General features: G+C 32.0%; 1 protein-coding gene across 5 annotated transcripts in view; it reads right to left on the bottom strand.

The window, feature by feature from the left end:
• The window catches only part of LOC106787185 (sodium/potassium-transporting ATPase subunit alpha), a 77,570-nt gene that overhangs the window by 20,728 nt on the left and 42,853 nt on the right, over nucleotides 1-13,989 (bottom strand). The window lies entirely within an intron of this gene.

Raw genomic sequence — 13,989 nt, 5'->3', positions numbered from 1 at the left:
AAAAGAAAAATAATACAGAACAACACAACGTGTGTTGTGTTCACGTAACTGAGAAGAGTTTAAAAAAGAACCAAAAAAAAAAAAAAAAAGAATAATGTACAACGTTATTGTTTTAAATAGAACGAGCACTCGTCATTTTTATTATTATCATGATCCATCTCACAAGATATGGATTACAATTACGAGTTTCCTACCATAATTGTAATTTCATATAATAAAATAAAACCAAATAATAAGAAAAATTAATTTTCACGTGTAATCATTAAATGAAAGAACGGTTGTCGGTTTATTATTAAGTGGGATTACACTGCACCATAAAATTCGCAAACGACCCTTGTTAATTAAAAACCTTTCTCGACCATTATTATTATTATTATTATTATTCAGGAAATAAGAATGAGATAAAGAGAGAGAGAGAGCGACAGAAGGGAGGGGATTAAAGGGTGAACTGCATAATTTGCTAACAAAATTGTAGTGCAAATAATTGAAAGGGAAAAATGTGCAATAAAATTTGTATAAAAATTAGAGAGAAAAAAAAGAGATGGATATAAATAAAAATGTAAAATGAACAAAAAAAATCCTTCCCTTTCCCTTCCCCCACCTTCTTTAGCCCATTCATCACACGGAACTACAAAATTCAATATACGAGATATAAAAATACATGGTGTATTTTGTTAACGGGCTGTCTGTCAAATTGTTTTCTTTTTTTTTTTTTTTAAACTAATGATATTAACTCTAGCAGAAATCGAAATGAAACAAAAATTGTGCATTTATCGATCAGTTTGCAGAGACCAAACGAACTATGTTATGCGCCAAATTAGCTGAGTCAACGTGAATTTGCTCCAAGCACGCGATATACAATAAACTTTTCTATAAGTTATTTAACGAATACATTAACAAAATATACCATCAGTGGTCTCTTATCCTATGCCCTTAAAAAAACCTACAATCAAAAATAAATCTCATACAAATAATAATATTAATAATAATAATAATAATATAAGAAAGTCAGGATCATTCTTTAAAAAGTCCTCTTTACACGGTCACCCTTTTAGAACTTCTTTTTTTTTTTCTTTTCGTTTCGTTTTCATCTAGAAGGGTTATGCACCCTTTTTCGTGTCACACGAGAAAAAAAAAAACAAAGGGTTCCCCCTTTCCCAGTTATGGTTCTAACATATTCATCCACGAAAGTATTGTATCGTGAACTTGGCCTAGAATTTGGTTCATTCGCAGTGGGTTTTTTTTTTTTAGGTTGGGGAGGGGGGAAGTTCATTCTATGTGAACGAAAATAAAAAAGAAAAAAGAACAGAATCTTTCGATACCTATAAAAGAAAAAAATCCTATATATATACACAATAAAATTCGCAAAAATATTAAACGACAAACGATGATTGCTTTTATGGGTTATCGTATTATTTACAAAAAAAAAAAAAAAAAAAGAATAGAAGATTCCGATCGATATTAATATTATATTTAATTTGCAAGTAATCATCTTATGTTTGAAACGATTAAAAAAAAAAAAAAATGATAGCCACGTGAAAATAGGATGATACTTCTTTCCCCCCCCCCTCTCCTTCTCCTACTACTATTTCAGATTATCTACAACGATCAGAAATTATTATTATGTCGAACGCGTTGTAAACGCCAGCATAAAATTCTCACGATCTGTCAAGCAGTTAATACTAATCGCGATCATCTAAAGAAGATAAAAGCATTTTATCAGAGTTAGCCAGTTAGCTAGCTAGCTAGACAGTTAGTTATCTTTTTCTCTGTCTCTCTCTCTCTCTCTCTCTCTCTCTCTCTCTCTCTCTCTCTCTCTTTTTCTATCGCGATATCGTATAAAGAATTTTAAACGATATCTGTGTCTCTTTTTTCCTCCCCCACCCCCCTACTCCCTCTCCCACTCGTTATTTTTCCTTATTCTCTTTAAGACACACAACTTCATTTGTCGTTCAATCAAAAATCTCGGAAAACTGGACGACGATCAATTACGTTTCTTCTCTTTAATGATTACTATCATACTCAGGAATGTTACTGATGTGATGATGATGATGACGATTAAGATCTATTCTCGTCACAAAGAGGAATTCTAATTTTTTTTTTTTTTCTATCCACAAATCAATCCCCGGTCTTTCGAAAGAGAAAGACAAAATTATGTTACCCTCTTTATTACGAACGAAAATATTTTACTCTCTGCCCCGCCCCTTCTTCCCACTCGTTTCGTTTAAATGATTTTTATTAATCAATCATATTTTTTCGCGAAACTAATCGACTAATTAGCGTTGAACTAAAAAAGTTCTTACTATGTTATGCAGTTTATAACAGTTTATAACAGTAGAGTTTCAACATAACGTATGCACGAACTTTAGATTTTTATTGAACAAAAATTGACATAATTGGTTGAACGATATATGCTCGTATACCTGAGCCCACAAAGTTTAAATAAAATTGTGTATAAAATAAAATAAGATCTCTGCATTAAAAAAAAAAAAAAAGATAGAAAATTCAGAAACGTGAACGTACACATATACACGTATACATATAAATTTAATAAAATGTAATATTACAATAGAAAATAAGATTTAAATTAAAAAAAAACGATAAAATAGAAAATAAGAACTGATGTGTGTATTTATGTACGCACGTAAGAAGTTATACTTCTTTAGCGTACCAAAACGAATATAACCTGAATAACCTCAAAAATAACTTCAATTTGACCGCGCATCGTAAATATCGACAACTTCTCGTGGTGTCGACTTTTTCGGTCGCATCTAACTTCACTTTTCTAAAAGGCGCTAAAAGAAGTAGAACTTGAAAAAATTGAAAAACGTGAACGTAGTAAGTGCTTCGTATACATATATATATACCGTACACATATCCACGTATACATACAAATATATATATAACATAGATAGAGAAACTTCAGTTAGGATACGGTCATAGAAACGAAACGGCGACGAAATTGCATAATCGTGCTTCCTCAATAACGACGAGCGTGCGACGATGAACGAGAGATAATAATGTCGCGGAATTGTCGTTTACATATATGAGGTGCGCGCGCGAACGAACGAACGAACGAACAAACCCGCAGCTCTATAACTGCGGCTAACGCATAACAAAGTTACGTTTTTACGATCGTTCCTTTTAAACGAACGTACGAACGAATGACCCTGTGTGACGTTTATCCAATCCCACACGGTGTAACGTTGGTTTCCGTGTCGAATTTAATCCACGTGGATATCAATACGAATACGAATACTTTTGCTAAGTCCTACATCAACCAACCCCTCCCTCCCTTCTCCTCCCCCCCACCTCCCGTCAACTATTAGTACAATAGTTACGCCTTTACACGATTTATCAATTATTACTATTATTTAAATAATTGCAGAGTTATATTTTATTTTTGTAATGTATCTTTAATAGATTTTATTTATTATATTTAATAGTGCCATTGGGTGGATGATTTTTGTTTCTTTTTTTTTAACGATATGTTCAACTATTATGCTAATTCTTCTCCGGATGGTCTATCATTTTTAAAGATTTGTCCATTGGTTTTCGAGGATGTAATATCTTTTTAGAAAATAAATGTATTTAAGGGTTGTTGGAAATCACACTTGTATCATAGTGTGTTAGATTCGATTGATTTCATTTTAGTTAATAAATAGTTGGAAATTGACCAAGTTTATATTGAAATGAGATAATGAACAATTAATTAAATTTATTATTAACTATCTTTATAATTTGATGATTTTTATTTAGAACAATATTATCAATTCATAGAACAATTATCTTTTCATCGGGTCATAATTAAAATTGTTATCAAATGACATTGTTCCATTTTATTTTTACTATATTAACAAGATTTCAAATAACATTAAATAAATTCATTGTAAAACGCGAGAAAAATATACGGAATCTTAAATCAAATCAAATGAAATCTTGGAAAGAAAGCTGTACCACATTTCTTCTTCTCAAAAAAAAAAAAAAAAGAAAAAAGAAAAAGAAAAAAGAAAAGATAAGTTGAATTCCAACCAAAACTAACTCCATTCAAGATAATTAAGGATTATAATTTTCTGCATAACTTGGCCTACTTTATAATAATATCTTCCAATTTCAAAAATGAAGCATTTCCGGACGACTTAATTTTAATATAACCCTTATTTTTCTTTTCTCTTTTCACAAAATATATGCAGTAATAATTAGTTACTTCAAATTTTGTCGGATTATTTTTATTATATTAAAACCCATATACGTACTCATTTAACACATTTAGAAACACGAGTTTCTCGAATACAGGCACAAGAAATCAACCTACTTATATATATATGCATGTATACATGTAACCACATACACAGGGAAAAACTCGTAAAACACACACATATATATATATATATATATATATATATATATATATATCACATACTATATAAAGATTTATACGTATTACACACGTTAAATACGTTCACATAATCTACTATATATATATATACATGGAAATAAATATATGTATGTAGGATAGATAGAAATGTGTAGTAGAAGAAGAGAATAATAATAATGCTTAGTGGTTCACGTAGAGAGATTAGATGAAGGAAAGAGAGAGAAAGAGAGAGAGGTCCGCAAGCGTTCGCGAACGGAAGTGGTCGAAGTGACCGGAGCCCAGGACTGGGGCTGGGGCCGGAGCCGGGGCCGGGGCCGGGCGCAGGAAAGCGCCAACGATAAAATCGCGTCCCGAAGCCACGTATACGTGGCTGCTGATACGTTATTGCGGCGACTCGTAACTCACCAATGAATTGACCTTAAGAACTTGCCTGGTCGCGACCGTGCCACTGAATACGAACCTCTTCGAATGATTAGATCTCTATCTTTATCTGTTTCTATGTATCTCTATCTCTATCACTCACTCTCATACATCACACACACACACACACATTCATTTTCGCATACGTTAATCATCGTTTGCATATTTTTGTTGTAAATACGTGTTTGATATGATATCAAATGATATGTAATACTTAATGAACGTACAGTGTTTTACTAATTGTAGGTTTATTATATTTATTAATTAGAGTATCGATCGCGATAGATTGATATTTAAATATTAGGATGTATCCAAATGTTCGCGTGGTGCGTTTTTTAATAATTAATATTTTCAAGATAAATGTTACGAGAGAACAATTCAATTTAATGCAATTTCAAAGTAAAAAGTTTCAACGCAATAAACACAAAAAGGAATTTTTAATTCACTCTAATATAATATATAATGTTACTTGTAATTTAATAAGAGAGATAATTAGTGTACTAGTTTTTGATATTGTGTGGTTTAAATAATTATTCTTAATATTTTACACACACATACATAATATATTAGAAAATGTTAAATATCGCAGAGTTAATAGTGGTGTTTTAAACAACGATATTTAATAAATTAAATTTCCAATTTTTGACTTCGATGAGAAATTGTTTAAAGATCGTAAAAACAATTGTAAGAAAAGGAGGGGGTATAATGATAGGAAAGGTAAACGTTAACGGTACAGGTGAGAAATACTAGAACTCGTTTGACTCTCTCTTTCTTTCTTTTTTTCTCTCTCTCTCTCTCTCTCTCTCTTTCTCAACATCTCAACAAAAAGATACTGTGAAAGCTGCTCGAAGATCATTGAACCAAGCAAAGGGTCGTATCTTCTTGAAATCGTTAACGTAAGAGTGTGATTTAAAGGGATAGCAAAGGGTCGTTCAACCGAGTGTTCTTGATTCGAGTATACGCAGTCGTTTATTTTTTTTCATCCTCTCTCTCTCTCTCTCTCTCTCTCTCTTTTGCTCTTTTTTTTTTTTTTTTTTTTATAAACCGTCTACTTGTTGAGATTTTTCTCTTGTTTCTACTCGAGGAATTTATTTCTCTTTTTGATTATCGTAATCTTATGCGTGTAATGACGTCAAGATAAATTCCATTCATAGAACCGTGACTGCTTATTCTTCGAAAGATAAAAGAAAAAAAAAAGCCTAGAAGAATATCAATTCGTTTCTATCATGAGAATAATAAATGTATTATAATATAACGATGAGAGATCGTGTTTTAAATGCGAATTAAGTGATCGTATTTTAAAGATTTTATTGATTACATTTTGATGAGTTTATGATTTATAAGTGTAAACGAGAAAATTTTTCAATCGATAAGTCTACGAACAAAAAAGTTAATCAATGATTTTTATATTTATTATTAATCTATGGAATAAATTAATCAATGATTTTATTTGAAAAGAAAATATTTTAGGAATTTGACGAGTCTACGAAAAAATTCGTAAATAAACATATTCATCATGACACAATATCATTTTAATTAAATCAATATAAATGTTTCTTTAAAAATAATCTTGAATTTTTAATTAAAACTTTTTTCTAAATAAATTCCTCGAAATAAGTACATGAAAATCTGTTAACGTAAAATTTGTAAAATCATTAGAGCATTGTTATCATTACAGAAGTTACAAACAAAGTTTAATCGAGTTGCATAACTGTATTCAACTTCAACTGGGGATAGGTACTTTATGAAGGAAACTGTGTGAAAGGGTTGAGAAAGTTGAGAATAAAGAACCCTGGGTATATCATGGAAGGGTTGCAACGACCCGGTATCGAATTATAAGCAAGAGTCACAGGACTTAACCTAATTCGGGACTCGACAATTCCCACAGGAGAAACACTCACACTGCTATTACAACCAACCCAAATAATGAGAACTTTAAATCCTTCCAGCTCGGTGACGTGGGAAAATTCGTTCGTTATTATACAAAATGTTTTATAATTTCTAAATTATTCTCCACTTATTTCACATTGGTAAAAGTAATTTACTCTAATGCAAAAGAAAAAAAATATTCAAACAATAATTTCTCATAATCTTACATTATCATAGACCTATTCCATCATCACACCCCTAAATGAAACTAACGCAAACAAAAACCAACAATAGATTCAATCCAATAACAAACATGAAACAAATATAAATATTTTGATACGATAAATATGACATAAGTAACTATAAAAGAAAATCTATTTCATGTCGTGTTATATTCCATACTGCAGTCCTTTAATCATACTAATTTTCAAGGGGGGATTGAGAGGTGGGTGGGTTGAGTTAGAACATACGTATATATAAATATTCCTAACATCCAGATGTAAGAGTAGTTCGCGTGGTTTGAACACATATTCTCTTTCTAATGCTTTCACCTTACCCCCCTTCTACTAGCTGCAACCCCTTTTACAAAACCCCACTCCTCGGTACATACATTGCATCGTACGAACTTCGTGTTCGTGCCCTGTATCGAGGTTGATTTAAAGTTTCTCTTGTGTGTGTGTGTGTCCCTCTAGTAAGCAAGAGCTTGAGGGTACGTTCCAGTTGTTGGTACCGTACCAATCCAACAAACTAAACCTTTTTTTTTTACTTACACACGTGTATATGTAGCGTGTGTGTGTGTGTTTGCAAAATGTTCGTATAATCTATCGTTGTTTCATTTCTATCTCTCTCACGTTTAATACTTTTCCGCATTACGCCTTCTGTTTCTCTGTCTCTTTCATCCCCACCTTTAGCGGGTCGATGATGAAGGAACCCCCTGATGGAATTGTGCGCATGCGTTATACCTACCGTCTCTACCGTTCTCCGGTCTCCTTCTCATCCACCACCACTACCACCACTACCACCTAACAACCCAACCAACCAACCCCCCTGCCCTATCATGGATCAATACCCAACCAGGGCACCTATTACGCTTGTCCTCGTCTCTACTGCAGAGCTCATCGCACAGTGACGAACATCCCTTAGCTGCTTCTGTTACTGCTGTATTACTACTCTTGCACACATACTGAACTATTCTATCTTCTATACTGATAATAGCGAGATTATTAATATCCTTTTTGTTTTGGATTCATATATATATATATATATGAGATGTTCATGAGATTTGCATGATTTTTTAGCCAAATTCGAAAAGATTATAAATTATTTTAAGATTATATATCAAAAATGTTGTCCTAATTCCAATAACCTACGTTTTATTGTAACCCCAAATAATTTACGTTAATCCTAATTGGAATACTTCAATGGAATACTTCAAAGGTCCTTTTCCTTCATCTCTTCATCTCTTTTAAACAAAACAAAAAAAAAGAAAAGAAAATCAATAACTTGATTTGATCATTTTTTTGTAAATTGACTTTTTCCCAGAACGAGCAATCAAATTGTCTCTAACTCAATTAGATCGTACTGCAGTATCGAATTTGGTTGAAAATCTCTGAGGGATTTTTGTCACGAGTTGTCCTTCCTGTCACGCATCTTCTATCCTCTATAGCTAAATGTAATAGAAGGGAAATAAAGTTGGGATATGGAGGGGGTGGTTGTGAGGGTTATGAGAAGGGATAAGGGGAGATAGGCCACGAAATAACCAGCTGCTGGCAACGACATCGAACCGGTGACCCATTAATGGGGGCTTTATGTATATTGCAATAGTTACTCTTACAACTTTACCTAAACACTTTCCTTCACGATTTATCCTACTTGTCTCTAAGGTGGTAGTTCTGGTGATGGTGTTGGTGATGATTTTATCCGTTAAATGCATTTAACGACAATTTCTATCGAAAAGATTTAGTTTGTATGATAACACTATTAGGGTCGAGGATTAACAAAACTAATACTTTCTAATACCACTTTATCCGATGCTTTTGATTAAGCTTTCTTTGCATTTTCCATCTAAACTTGCTCCATTTTCTCTCACGTTTGTTTGTTAATAATTATCGGATTTTCACGTTTACTGGATTATTTCTCAATTATTTCGGAATATTAAAAGCCGAACGTTTATAACGATTTCATCAAACTTTGACGTTTTAAAATGGAGAAAAACGTAGGAGTGGGTGAGAGGTATTGTTGTTGTTGTCGTTGTTGTTATTATTATTCCTCGAAATTCGTATGAGAATATTGCTTTAGTCTCTTTGAAATAAAATTTATTGAAATGTCGATTAACTCGTACCATTTTATCAAACCTCACCCTCGTTCTTTCTTTTCTTTTCCTTATCCGTGAAAAAAATTTGTTGAAAACGTATGCCCACTTTTTGTTGACTCAAACTGTGCATTGATCGAATTATTACAGTAAGATCGAGAATTCGAAGTTTTGTTTTCTTTTTTTCTTTTTTATTTTTTTATTTTTATCCCTTGAGAATCTATCGAACGGGTTTTTATAATTGTAAGAGACTTTAATGAATTAATTGTCCTTGGATTTGGATTCTAAGATTTAAAACAAAAAAAAAAAAGGTAGAAAAAGAGTTGAACTCGTTTAAAATTCGTGCTGCAACCTGCTGATCCAATCGAACATCAAATATAATAATACATAAGATTGAAATTTAGATTTGTTTTCTAGCTTAGCCTTGCGAATTTGTTGAATGTGTTTTATTCAAAGAATAGTACACTAATTAATCAATTGCTTCATTGTTTTGGATTCTTCGAAGTACAAATTCGCGAGTTATGGTCGGGATGCAACTAAAGTATTTAACACAGTATCCGGGTATACGAATGGGGCATCATCAACATTGACAATAATATATATAGGTAACAACAATCTATTAAATCTTTTCCAATAAGCAGAGAGAAAGAGATGATGTATAAGAAGAACAAGAAGAAGGGAGAGAGAGAATGAGAGAGTGGGAGTGAGAGAGAGTGAGGAAAGAAGGAAAGAAAAGGGAAAGAAAACATATACGAATAGAACTCGGTTGCTGGCCTTGCACGCACCCCCTCACGCGTTACTCACTCTAGCAAAAGAGAGTAAAAGAGTAAGAGAGAGAGAGAAAGAGTAAGAGAGAAAGAGAGACCTGTGACGTCAGGCGTGCGTCGCACAGGACGTTTTACGAATTGGGTCAAGAGGGAGAGATTGGCCGTTTAACTTGAGAGTGGTTCTGCTACGTGCTACTGTGAACACACTAACGCAGATATCAGCACATCAAACCAACCTACAGCAAGTTAGTTTCCCATCTATTTCCTATTTGCTTCCTCGATTGCAATTTATTTTTTATTTGTTTTTGTTTTTTTTATTTTTTGGGAATTGGGGTGGGGACCGAGAGGTGGGGGTTAATGCATTTCTATTATTTATGCAAAAATTTTTGACACTTAACGCAGATATCAGCACTAGTCAAACCAACCTACAGCTAGTTTCCCATCTATTTCCTATTTGCTTCCTCGATTGCAATTTATTTTTTTTTTTTTTTTTTGGTAAATGCATTCTTATTTTCTATACGAAATTTTTGACACGAATAATTCGGTTAAATACGGAAGAGGAAGTGTTATCAGTTAATGTATCTATATAATAGTAATATTAGTAATAATAATTATTATTATTATCAGGGATTTTTCAATATGTGTAACAGCAAGGATTTTACATTGTACGATGCAAGAATTGTTATTTGTATTGAAAAACGATTACTTTACAAACGAGTACAGAATTACTCGTGAATTACGAATGAAAAATGATTATTCGTGTTATGTGGTATAGTCAAAGACAACAAATATACTATTACATATCTATGCGATAATAAAGATTGAGAAAATTTGATTCTAAATCAATTTTATGTATATGAAAGTTAAACAAACTGATGGTAATGTATAAGCCGTGTCCACAAATAAATGTAACGTTGTTTAACGGTATGCCAGGTGTGTTATTGAATAATAGGAGAATCGATCTAAATGAATTTTTCGTTGAAGGAACAAAGAAGAAATTTTCTATACAACAACGTGCGCACAAAACTGCTAACTCAGTCAAAAGTTTAGATATATGCTTAAAAAGCTCATATTATTCTCAACCCTTTCGCAATCAATATAAATAAATAAAAATAATAATATTATTAATAATAATAATAAAAATATAATTATATTATACAATGAAAAATATAATAATAAATTAAATCGAATATATTTCAATATAAAATACACGCGCGAATATAGATGTATCCTATGTGCGTTTGTGTGTGTGTTTTTTGTTGATTATTTGATGATGGGCATCACGCAGGAAATACTACGCGGGTCGAGGTTCCGCGATTAAAATTGGATTTTCGTCTATTCTCGTCCAGTCGTCCCTGAAAGTCTTTCAGATACTCTGCGTGTATTTGTGTAACATGTCGCACGTAAAAGAGAATGTGTGTGAGAGAGAAAGAAATGTATATATAGATAGACTGATAGTAAATGAGTAAGAGAGAGTAAACTCTTCTTCGGAACTTAGCCAAACGAGCTTTTACCAACCAACACACTTTCATAGATTCCTTTTAATACGACCCACCCGTCTACTGGGTGTCCCCTTTTATCCCCACTCAAACAACATCTCAACCAACACCATTAAACGTGCCCAGACACTTAGGTTATCGACTTGTCAACTCAAACCAATCAAATTTTTTCCGATCGATCATCAAAAATTCATTACACTTAAGTGGGTTAATAAATTCGTGTCAACATATTATTTTTTTTCTTCCTCTCCTTCCCCCATAAGGAAAATATATAATCATTCAAATAGCACGTATTTAACTTATTACGAATTTAAGAAAATTGAAACGATTATTCGTTCTATTCGTATAGAATAATAAATAATAATACACTTTGGCAAATGTGAATATTTTTAATGAAAAAAGTAATAAATTTTGTTTAAAGAGAAATTTAAGAAGAGTAAAAATGTAACACATCATTTTTTTTATTTGACTCGTCGTCACGGTACACATGTGATTTTAATAAATATCCTAATTATAATATTACATAATTCTTATTTCATATTAATTACTCAACTGTTTTCTTATCTCTCATTTTTTTTTCTTCTTTAATGCTTTTTTTAATTTTCTTTTCTCTGGATATTTTGAAATTATCAAATAAAAGAACAAAATATATAATTTTAAAAATGAATGAATATTTCTGAAATATCCTAAGTTTCTTCCTACATTCGCATATATATATATATATATATATATATATTTTTTTTTTTTAATCTAAAATTTGATCTAATCGTTATTTATTGTAAACAAAAAAGAATTGGAAAATAAGCTTAGAACCTTTTGCAAGGCCAATGACCTCGACTAATGCTTGAGAGTATTAAAGAAGAAGGGAAAACAATGTGCTACCAAACGAAGACTGATAAATGCTCTAAGCGGAAGTCAATTCCGCCAAAGTGACAATTAAAAACGTTCAAATAGTTCATTGAACGTTCACAAAATTCATTGAAATAATTATCAAACATTAACAAAACAATCAATACATTATTATTAATATTAAATAACAAATAAATGAGAGAGAGAAATAAAAAAGAATAATACAAGAAAAGATGTAAGAAATTGTGGTGGGAAAGGGTTGAGGACGGGGCGGGGGGTGAAATAATTTTATTTTTTCTCTCAAAATTTTTAATCGAAGAATAAATTATCGAATCGAGAAACAAATGTTCCAAATTTTCTACGTAAAAAGAAAGGGTGGGGGGAAAAATAGGAAAATGGCGGTATTGGTTGGGACAGAAGAGTGGGGGTAACAAAAGTAAAATGGCGTAAGAAAGTTGTACAAAGTTAACAGGATTTAAAACTACGACGGGCTTCCATTTGCAAAATTACCGTATAAGAGTGGAAGAGTAAAAAAAAAAAAAAAAAAAAGAGGGCCATAAAAAGTCCGGTGCCGATTTAAACGCTTTATCGATCATTTCTAAGAAAAGAAGAGGTTGCTCTATGCAGAGGCCGCGCGCGGAAATAGAAACTCCTCGTTCGTTCATACCGTTCATGCAGAATAAATGAGTCCTAAGAAGAACGGCGGGAGAATTCAAAATCAACATTGAACGAAGAAAGATTTGTTGAAAGAGGAATGAATAAAGAAATGGAAGGAACAATTAGGGAAAAATAAAAAAGAAAAATGGGGTGTAGAAGAAATAGAAGAAAAAATTTTTTAAAAATGAATATAGAACTAGTGTTATCGAAAGATTTTTACACACACACAGGCAGTTTTTTCTTCTCTTCTATATATATTTATGAACATACTTATTTTCTATTTTTAATTCTCTCACGTATAATCTTTTTCTTATACACATTCAATTTTCATTTAACACTTATTGTTAATCTTTCAAAAATTTTCTTACACGCATACTCGCATATTAACACGTACATTTAATCTCTTGTTCTCTCGTGAAATCAAATAAAAATCTTATTCCTAGCTATGAGATATACTAATTAAATATTCAAATTTTCATCTAACTTGATCGATAAAAAACTAAATGAAAATAAATCTTATCTATTCTTTTGAATTCTCGACGAAGGAATAATGTCAAAGGGTAAAAAATGTAAGATGGCGACCGAAAGGAAAATAAATAAATAAATGTAATTAAAAAACAACAGATAAAAAAAAAAAATAATAAATCAATGAAGGACAAAAAGAATATCTAATTTAAATGTGGAAAAACATATCGAAGATAGGATACAATTGGCCTCGGACGGTTATCGTATCGAATCGAAATGTCAGATGAATTATAAATAGGTTAGGATCGATAGGCGTCCCAGAAGGCAAGTCGCCATTGGCGCCACCTAGTCTCTCTGGCCCTTTCTTCTTCTTCTTCTTCCACCTACGATTCTCCTCATCCTCTGTCACCCTCTCTTACACCCTCTCAAGCTAGAACCAACCCTCTTACGACACGAAAAGAGAAGAAGATAGACCAACGACGTAACACCCTTCCCCTGATCCTCTCCCCACCCTTTATACCCTCCTGACACCCCTAACCTTTCCATCGTATTTTCCACTTTTCCCAACGTCACTATCTCGTTCGTGATATCACCAAGCTTAGTATTAAAAAATAGACCTTAACTCGTCCTTGTTCTAGTCCTTTTTTTTCCTACCTGCATATTAAATCTTTTATATTTAACAATTCATTTTAATTAATTAACTAATATTTTCTAACTATTTTTCTTCTTTTTATTTTATACATTTTTTTCCTTTTTTTTTTTTTTTTTTTTTTT

The sequence above is a fragment of the Polistes canadensis genome, unplaced genomic scaffold (assembly GCF_001313835.1).
Source record: "Polistes canadensis isolate GaletaPanama2010 unplaced genomic scaffold, ASM131383v1 scaffold_4, whole genome shotgun sequence".
In the NCBI taxonomy this organism is placed as follows: Eukaryota; Metazoa; Arthropoda; class Insecta; order Hymenoptera; family Vespidae; genus Polistes; species Polistes canadensis.
The sequence above is the reverse complement of the archived record's forward strand: the minus strand, read 5'-3'. Positions and strand labels throughout refer to the sequence as shown.